We start from the raw sequence: 9,474 nt of genomic DNA, 5'->3' as shown, positions 1-9,474 counted from the left end.
CGCCCGCCAACCTTGAAATGGGGCGGTAATTCCGCCATTCACCATGGCGGAGTTGGTAAAATACCGGCGTCAACCATGGCGCTAATAGCGCCATGGTTTAACGCCAGGGTCGTAATGAGGCCCACTGTGTTCTTTAAAACAAAATCTATCCCTTAATGCATGATGTGGCTAGTACACACTTGATTGAAAAACAGATCTTCACCAGATACAATATACATGTTTATTTTCACGTGTTCATTGATTGCTTGGAATTGAACACGTGAAAATGAGAATGTTGACATATCATGGTTCATTGCATATTGAGTGATGGATTTTGTTTTAAAGAACACAGTGGGCCTCATTCCGAGGTTGGTGCTAGTCATGGCGCTATTAGCGCCATGACTAGCACCTTTACCGGTACTGTGTCCGCCCTGGTTCAATGGGGACTTACCGGTCTAGTCCGACCTTTGCGGGACCGGGAAAGTCCCCATTGAAAATGTAAATCCCCATTCCCATATGAGCCTCCATAGGGCTCAATGGGAATGGGGAGGGTGCTAATAACGGTACCGTAAACTACGGTACCGTTATTAGCTCTGAAGTCCCAGGCGTTAAGGAAGGACCTGCAAAGGGACCTCGGAATAGGGCGCAAAGGGATTACCGGTAATGACACCGGTGCCGGGTATCCCTTTGTGCCCGGGTAGTAATGACCCCCAGTGTATATTAGGAAAATATTTAGCTACTGGAGGGATTGCCCCTACTGGCGTTGGCTAAGGCACGTATGACCAAAAAACAACGTGAAAGAGCCAACGACAGAATGCAGACATATTTGTTATTTTTATATTATTTCTCTGAGCCTCATATTGAGTGCTATATTATAACTGCTTAGATCCCTTGTTGAACGATGTACCAGTGCTTGCTGATATAGCGTTTAAATCAACATTATCTCATTTGTTGGAAATTGAACTTTTTAAACAATTCTTACAAATTAAAGCAATGCAACACAGACTTTATGTGTAAAAGAAGCATTTTACTATGAACCTGTACATTAATTATTCATATCGATTTCATACATTAAAACTGAAGTTGTGTTCATAACCTTAAAAGAAGATTTAAAAGTGAGATGTGAAAAAGGGAGTTAGTTGAGACCAGACTAAAATGACCATTTCTCCATGTGATTTACAGTTCAACAAAGCCAATAAACTGCAATATTCTCTACAGTTTTGATTTTCAGTGATCCTTGTGTAATATTATACTAACCGCTTGCTCGCAGGAGTCTTATATACCTCTAATATACAAAAGATCATCACTTATTCTTTCGAAAAATAAGGCATATATGTCCTTTGCGGTTGCTCATATACTTTTTCCATTAGCCTTAAAGTACAATGCAAAACGGAACACCTGTGTTAGTCAATGGTTCTCATTACGAGGTGGGCGGTAAGGGATTACCGGCACCAGTAAGGGCACCGGCGCCGGTAATCCCTTACCGCCCTACTACGAGTTCCCTCTGCGGGTCCTTCCTTAACGACTGTTTTTTTCAGGCGTTAAGGACGGGACCCGCAAAGGGACTCTAGAGCTAATAACGGTACCTCAATTTGTGGTATTGTTATTAGCACCTTCCCCATTCCCATTGAGCCATATGGGGGCTCAAATGGGAATGGGGAATGGACCTGGTGAATGGGGAATTACCGGTCCCGCCAACCTTGGAGTGGACCGGTAATTGCTCCATTCACCAGGGCGGAGTCGGAACGAGTTTGGAGGCAGCCATGGCGCTAATAGCGCCATGGCTACCTCCAACCTCGTAATGAGGCCCAATATGTTTTTTGGTTCCCTGGTTCTAATGCTCAAAAAAGCAATACGAGAAGGGTCACTTAGGGGGTCGTTGTCTCTGTGGGCAAATCCCTGCCAGGATACCGGCAAACAGAATTACTGTTACCGGCACTTGGTCTGGCGGTATTACCGCCAGATTACAAGTGCCGGAAAGGGCAGTAAAATCCCATTCCGTGGAGTCCTATAGGACTCCGTGTTGGATTTGCTGGTATTACCGGCACCCGTAATACTGGTGTCAGTAATACCAGCGATTTTCCCTGGCAAGCCACCCGACTTACCTCCAGCTCTTAGCTGGAGGTAACTCAGGTGCCTCACCGCCAAACTTGTACTTTGCTGGTGTGTTAACGTGCAGGTATGGGCGAATCCCGGGAAGGTTATTACCAAACTGGTAAAGTTGTAATGAGCCGGAGTGTATTTACAGAAGAGACCTGCAAATCACATACAAAAGGGTGCAACAAGTTGCATACCAGAGAGTCAAGCACTGTACACTGGTCAATTGTGGGGGTCGTATTAGGGCTCGGTTCAGTTATCGTATTACATTTTGTTCATCTACTGTAGATGTAACCAATACCTTTCAGCTTGCGTGTATCCTCATTTTACCAATTGTGGCCTTGCCTGTATAATTTCTTTGCTGTTTATTTTGGCAGTTTTTTAAAAATGGAATCAACATTCTTTTTTAGAGGAAAATCTCTGAATGTACTTAGAAGGGCATCATTCCTTGGTGCTCCAAAACTATTTTATTCAATATAAAAGCTGAATGCTTGTGGTCTTCATTACATTATGCCAAACACACTTCACTTCATGTTGGCAATGTTTTGTGTCCCTAAAATGCACTAAATTGGAAATCTGTGGCACCTTCACTGCATTTTGTGGATGTCACGCTGCACAACTGAAAACATGTAATAATCTAACATAGTTTTCTCCTCCTCTATGCATTTAAACTAGTAAAGCAAACTGCCTTAAAGATAAACTCCTAGAAAAAGCAATAAAAAAATGTTAGAACAGGAGACACCATTGTCAGGTGCTAAACCTAGCTTGTAACCACAACTAAAGTTCCTGAACATGTTTTCTGATGTAGCTACAAAATTGTCTTACACCGGAAGGCATATACTTTGGGAAAAGGCATCATGAAACTGCTCCTCTGTGCTACTGGTGACCTGGCATCTATTAGAATTTTTCATGTGTTATTCTACAAACCGATGGTAAATTTTATGGCTTTTTACCACGTTTTTCACAAACATTGGGCCTCATTTAGAGTCTGCCGGTCTGGAAACAACGGTGGCGGCGGATTTACCGCCACCGTTGTTTCCGGACCAGCTGATTCCGAGTTCTGCAGACGGGAGGTGTCACTCCCGCCAGGTCTGACCTGACGGGAGTAACACTACCCGCCTGCAGGCGGAAATGGAAACAGCGACTCCGTCATAGACGGAACCAGTGTTTCCATTGTCCCTATCCCCATGGAGTCCTATGGGACTATGGGACTCCATGGGAATGGGGATTTATGGAATTTCGCCCCTGGAATTACTGGGTCACCGGGGTTGTAATGCCCCAGTGATTCTGGCAATCACATAGGCAGAATGGTATTGTCAGGAATAAGGGCCTGTGGTGCAGGAGGAAGCAGGTACGGCATATCTAAAAACTACAATTCCCAGCAGGAATGGGGAATGGGAATGGGGAAATTGCTTGGGCCTGCCGGTACTCAGCTGCCGGCACTTTGCAATTAGGGATTGGGCTCTTAACGGCCGCCCGCCCGTGCTCATGTGCTGGTGATTAATGTTGGAGAGCACGGGCGGCAGCGGCAGGAGCAAAGTTGCAATGCTGGAGGTGTAAGCGGGCGGCGGGAAGGAGTCACGCCGGCTATGTCTCCAGGCATCTTTATTTTCCCGGGTTGCGGCGGTGCACGCTCCTTAATCTGCTCCAGAGCTATAGGTCCGGGTCAGCCGCAGTAGGCTCCCGGACCATCAGTTAAGTGTTTCTGTGTTTGTTTTTTTTTGCCGGGTTGCGGCGGTGATATGGAGTGAATCAGAAGCTTCAAGTATTTATGTCCGGACGTAACAAGGAAAAAGTCCGGACCATAAGTTAAGTGAACTCTCATAAATCATTGGTTTTGCGCAAGATAAACGCCAGTCTGGTTGCAGGCACATTGTTTTCCTCACGTTCTAAATACCAGGGAAATAACAACTCTACTAATCCGCATTTCCAGTTATTAGCTTTTCCACATGAGAAAAAGCGCCTTTCTATGTGCAGTGTGTTATGTTAATCCATGTTTGTGAGGCATGTGTATGTCTCAATGTTCTCTGCTCACGATCTGTGTATTATGGCTTTAAGTCATCCTACTAATCCGCATTTCCAGTTATTAGCTTTTCCACATGGAGAAAAGCGTCTTTCTATGTGCATTGTGTTATGTTAATCCATGTTTGCTCACGATTTGTGTATTGTGGCTTTACGTCATGATTGCTAACATACAGGAGGTCATGTATAATGAGTTATGTATGGTATGAAGGTTATGTTATGTTCTACTAATTACTGAAGATAGAGTCAGGTCAGGTTGCAGGAGTAATAAGCTATCTAGTCAGGAATTGTAGGGGTCTTTTGTTGTTTATGTCTTGTCTTCCCTTCCTTCCCTTTGTTTGTCCATCCCCTTTCCCTAACTCCTTCTTCCCCCCATTGGCTGCCACGTGCCTACCTGTAATTCGAACATCCAGGCGCCCGTGCCAACCACAGTGGGAGGGGTCGATCCATGCGGCTTCTGTGGTTCGGGAGAGGGGATTGAAATCCTCCTCCCTTAAGTTTAGTTGTGACAGAATCAAAACCCCCCGATTTCGTGATTACTGAACCACCCAGGCCAAATGGATAACCCTCCCTCGTTAGCGGAAGTGCTAAAGGCACTACAGGATATTCAGGTGGAATTGATACATGTCAGACAGGAATCTAGCACTTTGAAGAATCGAGTGCAAGGATTGGTAGCACAAGGGACTCCTCTGGAGGAAGCAGGGTCTTCTACCGGTAGAACAGGAACAAGAACGCCCACTGTTGTGGTTCAAGCTCCCAGTAGTGTGCCCTTGGCTGCGCCCGAAAGATATTCTGGGGACCCAAAAAAATACATGACGTTCTTGACCCAGTGTAGGTTACATTTTCTGTGTAAACCATCGGCCTTTGAGACTATTCAAGCAAGAACTGCCTTTGTAATTTCATATCTAACAGGAGATGCGGCCGCTTGGGCGATGCCATTGGTACAGAAAGATGATCCATTATTGTATAATTGGGATCATTTTCTGGCAGAATTTGGTCGATTATTTGACCGAAAGGAAGTGTCATTGGCACAAGACAAGGAGTTATTGGCACTAAAACAGGGTACCAGAGATTTGGTTTCTTATGTGACACACTTCAATAGACTGGTAATTGAAACAGATTGGCCAGAAAATAAACAGACAGTTTTATTCCATCAAGGATTGAAAGAAGAATTAAAAGACGCTGTGGCACAGGTGGAGCCTCAGCCCAACACATGTACAGCTATGATTGATTTGGCATTAAGGTTGGATCATCGGATGAATGAACGAAAGGGAGATAGGAAAAAAACAGAGGTGGTACCTTTTGTACGATTGGATAGAGGAAGGGTGAACAGAAACGGTGAAGGTGAACCTATGCAGATTGGAGAGGTGAGGGGACCTTTATCGGCTACAGAAAAGGAGCAGAGGAAGGTTAACAATTTGTGTTTGTACTGTGGTCAACCTGGACATTATATTCGTACTTGTCCAAATACTCCCAAGAAGATAGGTGGTGGAGATAAGAGCAAAGGCGAGTCGGGAAAAGGATTGGGCCGGCCTTAGGGGGAACACAGGTGTCAGGCTCAGTGGTTGAAAAGTTCCCCACTTGGGTAGCAAATACTTCATGAAAAGGTAATTCTCATTTGTATATTCTGGTAACTTTATTTTTTGCTTGTACAAAACAGATGGTGTCATCCATGATAGATTCAGGGGCAACTGGAAACTTTATTGACATTGATTTGGCCAAAAGACTGGGGTTGCCATTGCGAGAAAAGACTCAGGTGAAAGGGGTGCAGTCGGTGGATGGGTCGCCTTTAATTTCAGGACCCATTTGTCAGCAAACTCAACCCGTAGAAATGAGGTGTCAGTTTGGACATGTGGAGGACATTGTACTGGATCTAATCGCAGCTCCCCAATTTGGTCTTATTTTAGGAATTCCTTGGTTGACTCAGCATAATCCAAGAATTGATTGGGTAGCTAGAGAGATTTTTTTTTGAGAATCCAGAATGCATTGGTCACACTGAGGAGGAGGTGAGCCCTGCATTGTTTTTGGCAGATCAGCCACGGGCATTGCAAGTGGTGGGGGCTGTGGGGTGACAGGTTCCGGCTCAATATCAAGAGTTTGTAAATGTGTTTGACAAAGGAGGAGCGGAACAATTGCCTCCCCATAGACCATATGACTGTGTTATAGAGTTAGAACCCGGGGCTAAACTGCCATGTAGCAGAATCTATGCATTAACGGAAACCGAAAATCAACATCTGAGAGAGTATTTGGATGATATGTTAAAGAAAGGATTCATTCGACATTCCACATCGCCAGTCTCATCCCCATTGTTTTTTGTGCCTAAAAAAGAAGGTACGTTGAGGAGCTGTATTGATTATCGTGCATTGAACAAGGTGACAGTAAAAAACAGATATCCACTCCCTTTAATTTCTGGACTGCTGGATCAAGTGAAAACAGCAGTGGTATACACAAAACTTGATTTACGTGGAGCTTATCATTTGATTCGTGTCAAGGAAGGTGATGAGTGGAAAACTGCATTTAGAACAAAGTTTGGATTATTTGAATATTTGGTTATGCCTTTTGGTTTATGTAATGCTCCTGCGGCATTTCAATTTTTTATGCAGGAGGTTCTGAGTGAGTTTTTGGACATCTTTGTTATTGTATATATTGATGACATTCTAATTTATTCCAATTCACAAGAACAGCATGTGAGCCATGTAAGGGCAGTGTTAAAGAAATTGCAAGAACATCAGTTATATGTGAAATTGGAAAAATGTGCCTTTCATGTGAAAAGAGTGGAGTTTTTGGGCTTCATTTTGACCCCGGAAGGGATAATTATGGACAAAAGCAAGGTGCAAGCAGTCCTGGATTGGCCCAAACCCCAGTGTGTAAAAGATATTCAATATTGTTTGGGTTTCGCCAATTTCTATAGACGATTCATTACTAATGTTTCTAAGATTGTGGCACCTATAACAAGATTATTAAGAAAGGCAACAAGTTTTTGTTGGGATGTGGGGGCGGAAAAAGCTTTTCAAGAATTAAAAATGGCATTTACCACAGCTCCAGTATTACGACATCCAGATTTGGATAGGATGTTTCAAGTAGAAACTGATGCGTCCAATTTTGCCATAGGGGTGGTATTATCTCAGAAGGATCCAGAAGGGAGTTGGCATCCAGTAGCCTACTATTCACGAAAGCTCACTCCATGTGAACAAAATGATTCCATCACTGATAAAGAATTGTTAGCTATCAGGGCAGCCTTCTTGGAATGGAGACATTATTTACTGGGGGCTAAACATCAGGTGTTGGTAGTGACAGACCATAAAAACCTACAGTATTTTAAGTCGGCTCACACATTGAGTCCTAGACAACTACGGTGGTCTCACTTCTTCAACGAGTTTGATTTTGTGGTGACCTTCCGCCTGGGAAAAAGAAATGGAAAAGCAGATGCCTTATCACGCCAACAAAACATGGACAACATGGTCTCTGAAACAAAATTTATAATCCCGGGAGAGAAGGTGGTAGGGGCCGTAGTCTCTAAGTTGATGAAGCAGGTGAAACAGGCAATGAGGAATCAAAAGAATCAGAGTTGGGGAGTGAATAACCCTTTGGAAACATTTAAAGAGAATCTCCCTTATTATGATGGAAGATTATATTTGCCTACTTTGGAACTCCAAACAAAGGCTATGTATTGGTGCCATAATTCCCCTCTGGCTGGACATTCAGGGAGTAAAAAGACACAGACTCTAGTGGAAAGATACTTTTGGTGGCCCAATTTGAAACAAGAGGTAATCAAGTACGTGCAGGAATGTGAAACATGCATACGAAGTAAAGCTGATCACACCAAGAAGTCAGGTTTACTTAAACCATTGCCCACTCCCACCAAAATATGGACACACATATCAATGGACTTTATCACAGACTTACCACCGGATGATCAGTATGATACGATATGGGTGATAGTGGATTACTTATCTAAACAGGCTCACTTTGTGCCTTGTAGAGGCATTCCAGGAGCAGGGGAATTGGCAGAATTGTTTTTGCAGCATGTGGTTCGCCTTCATGGACTACCACGTACTATTGTGTCTGATAGGGGACCGCAGTTTACATCAAGGTTTTGGTGCGCTTTCTGTCAGATGTTAGGAATCAATTGTGCCCTGTCCACTAGTTATCATCCCCAGACTGATGGACAAACTGAAAGAGTTAACCAGACGCTGGAGCAATACTTGCGCTGTTATTTACATGAAGGAATGGAGTCGTGGGTTCAAGCATTATGGTTAGCTGAATTCACCTATAATAATGCTGAACATGCTTCCCTGGGAATGGCTCCCAATGAGGGTTTGTATGGGCAGGTACAGGAAATGTTGCCGGAGCAGCTACCAAATGTTGAGAACTTTCCAATACTCCAAAACAGAAAACAATTGCTTCTAACCATCAGACAGAAGGAGCGAGATAATATTGAATATGCAAAAACTCAATATAAGTTGTATGCAGACAAAAAGAGAAGGGAGGCTCCTCAGTACAAGGTGGGGGATAAGGTATGGCTATCCACACGCAATTTGCCTCTAATAGGATCTCGAAAATGTACTCCTAAAGTTATTGGACACTATGAAATATTAAAATTTGTGTCAGAAGTTGCTGTGAAATTGTGTTTGCCTAAGTCTCTGAGAATCCACCCGGTATTCCATGTGTGTCTGCTTAAACCCGCAGCGCCTGGAACAAGCGTGCAGAGACCGCCAGCCATCCACAAAGGGGGTCATGTGGAATATGAAGTAAAGCAGATTTTGGACTCAAAAAGGAGGAGACAAGTGTTGTGGTATTTGATCCGGTGGGCTGGATATGGACTGGAAGATTGCTCCTGGGAACCTTCTAGTGCAGTGCATGCACCTCGTCTGCTAAGAATGTTTCATGAAAAATATCCGGAAAAGGCAGGTCCTGGGAAGAGCCCTGGAAGGGGAGGTAATGTCAAGAATAAGGGCCTGTGGTGCAGGAGGAAACAGATACGGCATATCTAAAAACTACAATTCCCAGCAGGCATGGGGAAATGTGTAGTTCCTTGGGCCTGCCGGTACTCAGCTGCCGGCACTTTGCAATTAGGGATTGGGCTCTTAACGGCCGCCCGCCCGTGCTCATGTGCTGTTGATTAATGTTGGAGAGCACGGGCGGCGGTGGCAGGAGCGAAGCAGCAACGCTGGAGGTGTAAGCGGGCGGCGGGAAGGAGTCACGCCGGCTATGTCTCCAGGCATCTTTATTTTCCCGGGTTGCGGCGGTGCACGCTCCTTAATCTGCTCCAGAGCTACAGGTCCGGGTCAGCCGCAGTAGGCTTCCGGACCATCAGTTAAGTGTTTCTGTGTTTGTGTGTTTTGCCGGGTTGCGGCGGTGATATGCAGTGAATCA

The sequence above is a fragment of the Ambystoma mexicanum genome, chromosome 1p (genome assembly GCF_040938575.1).
Source record: "Ambystoma mexicanum isolate Mex_15411 chromosome 1p, UKY_AmexF1_1, whole genome shotgun sequence".
Taxonomy (NCBI): Eukaryota; Metazoa; Chordata; class Amphibia; order Caudata; family Ambystomatidae; genus Ambystoma; species Ambystoma mexicanum.
This window is presented reverse-complemented; position numbering follows the sequence as displayed.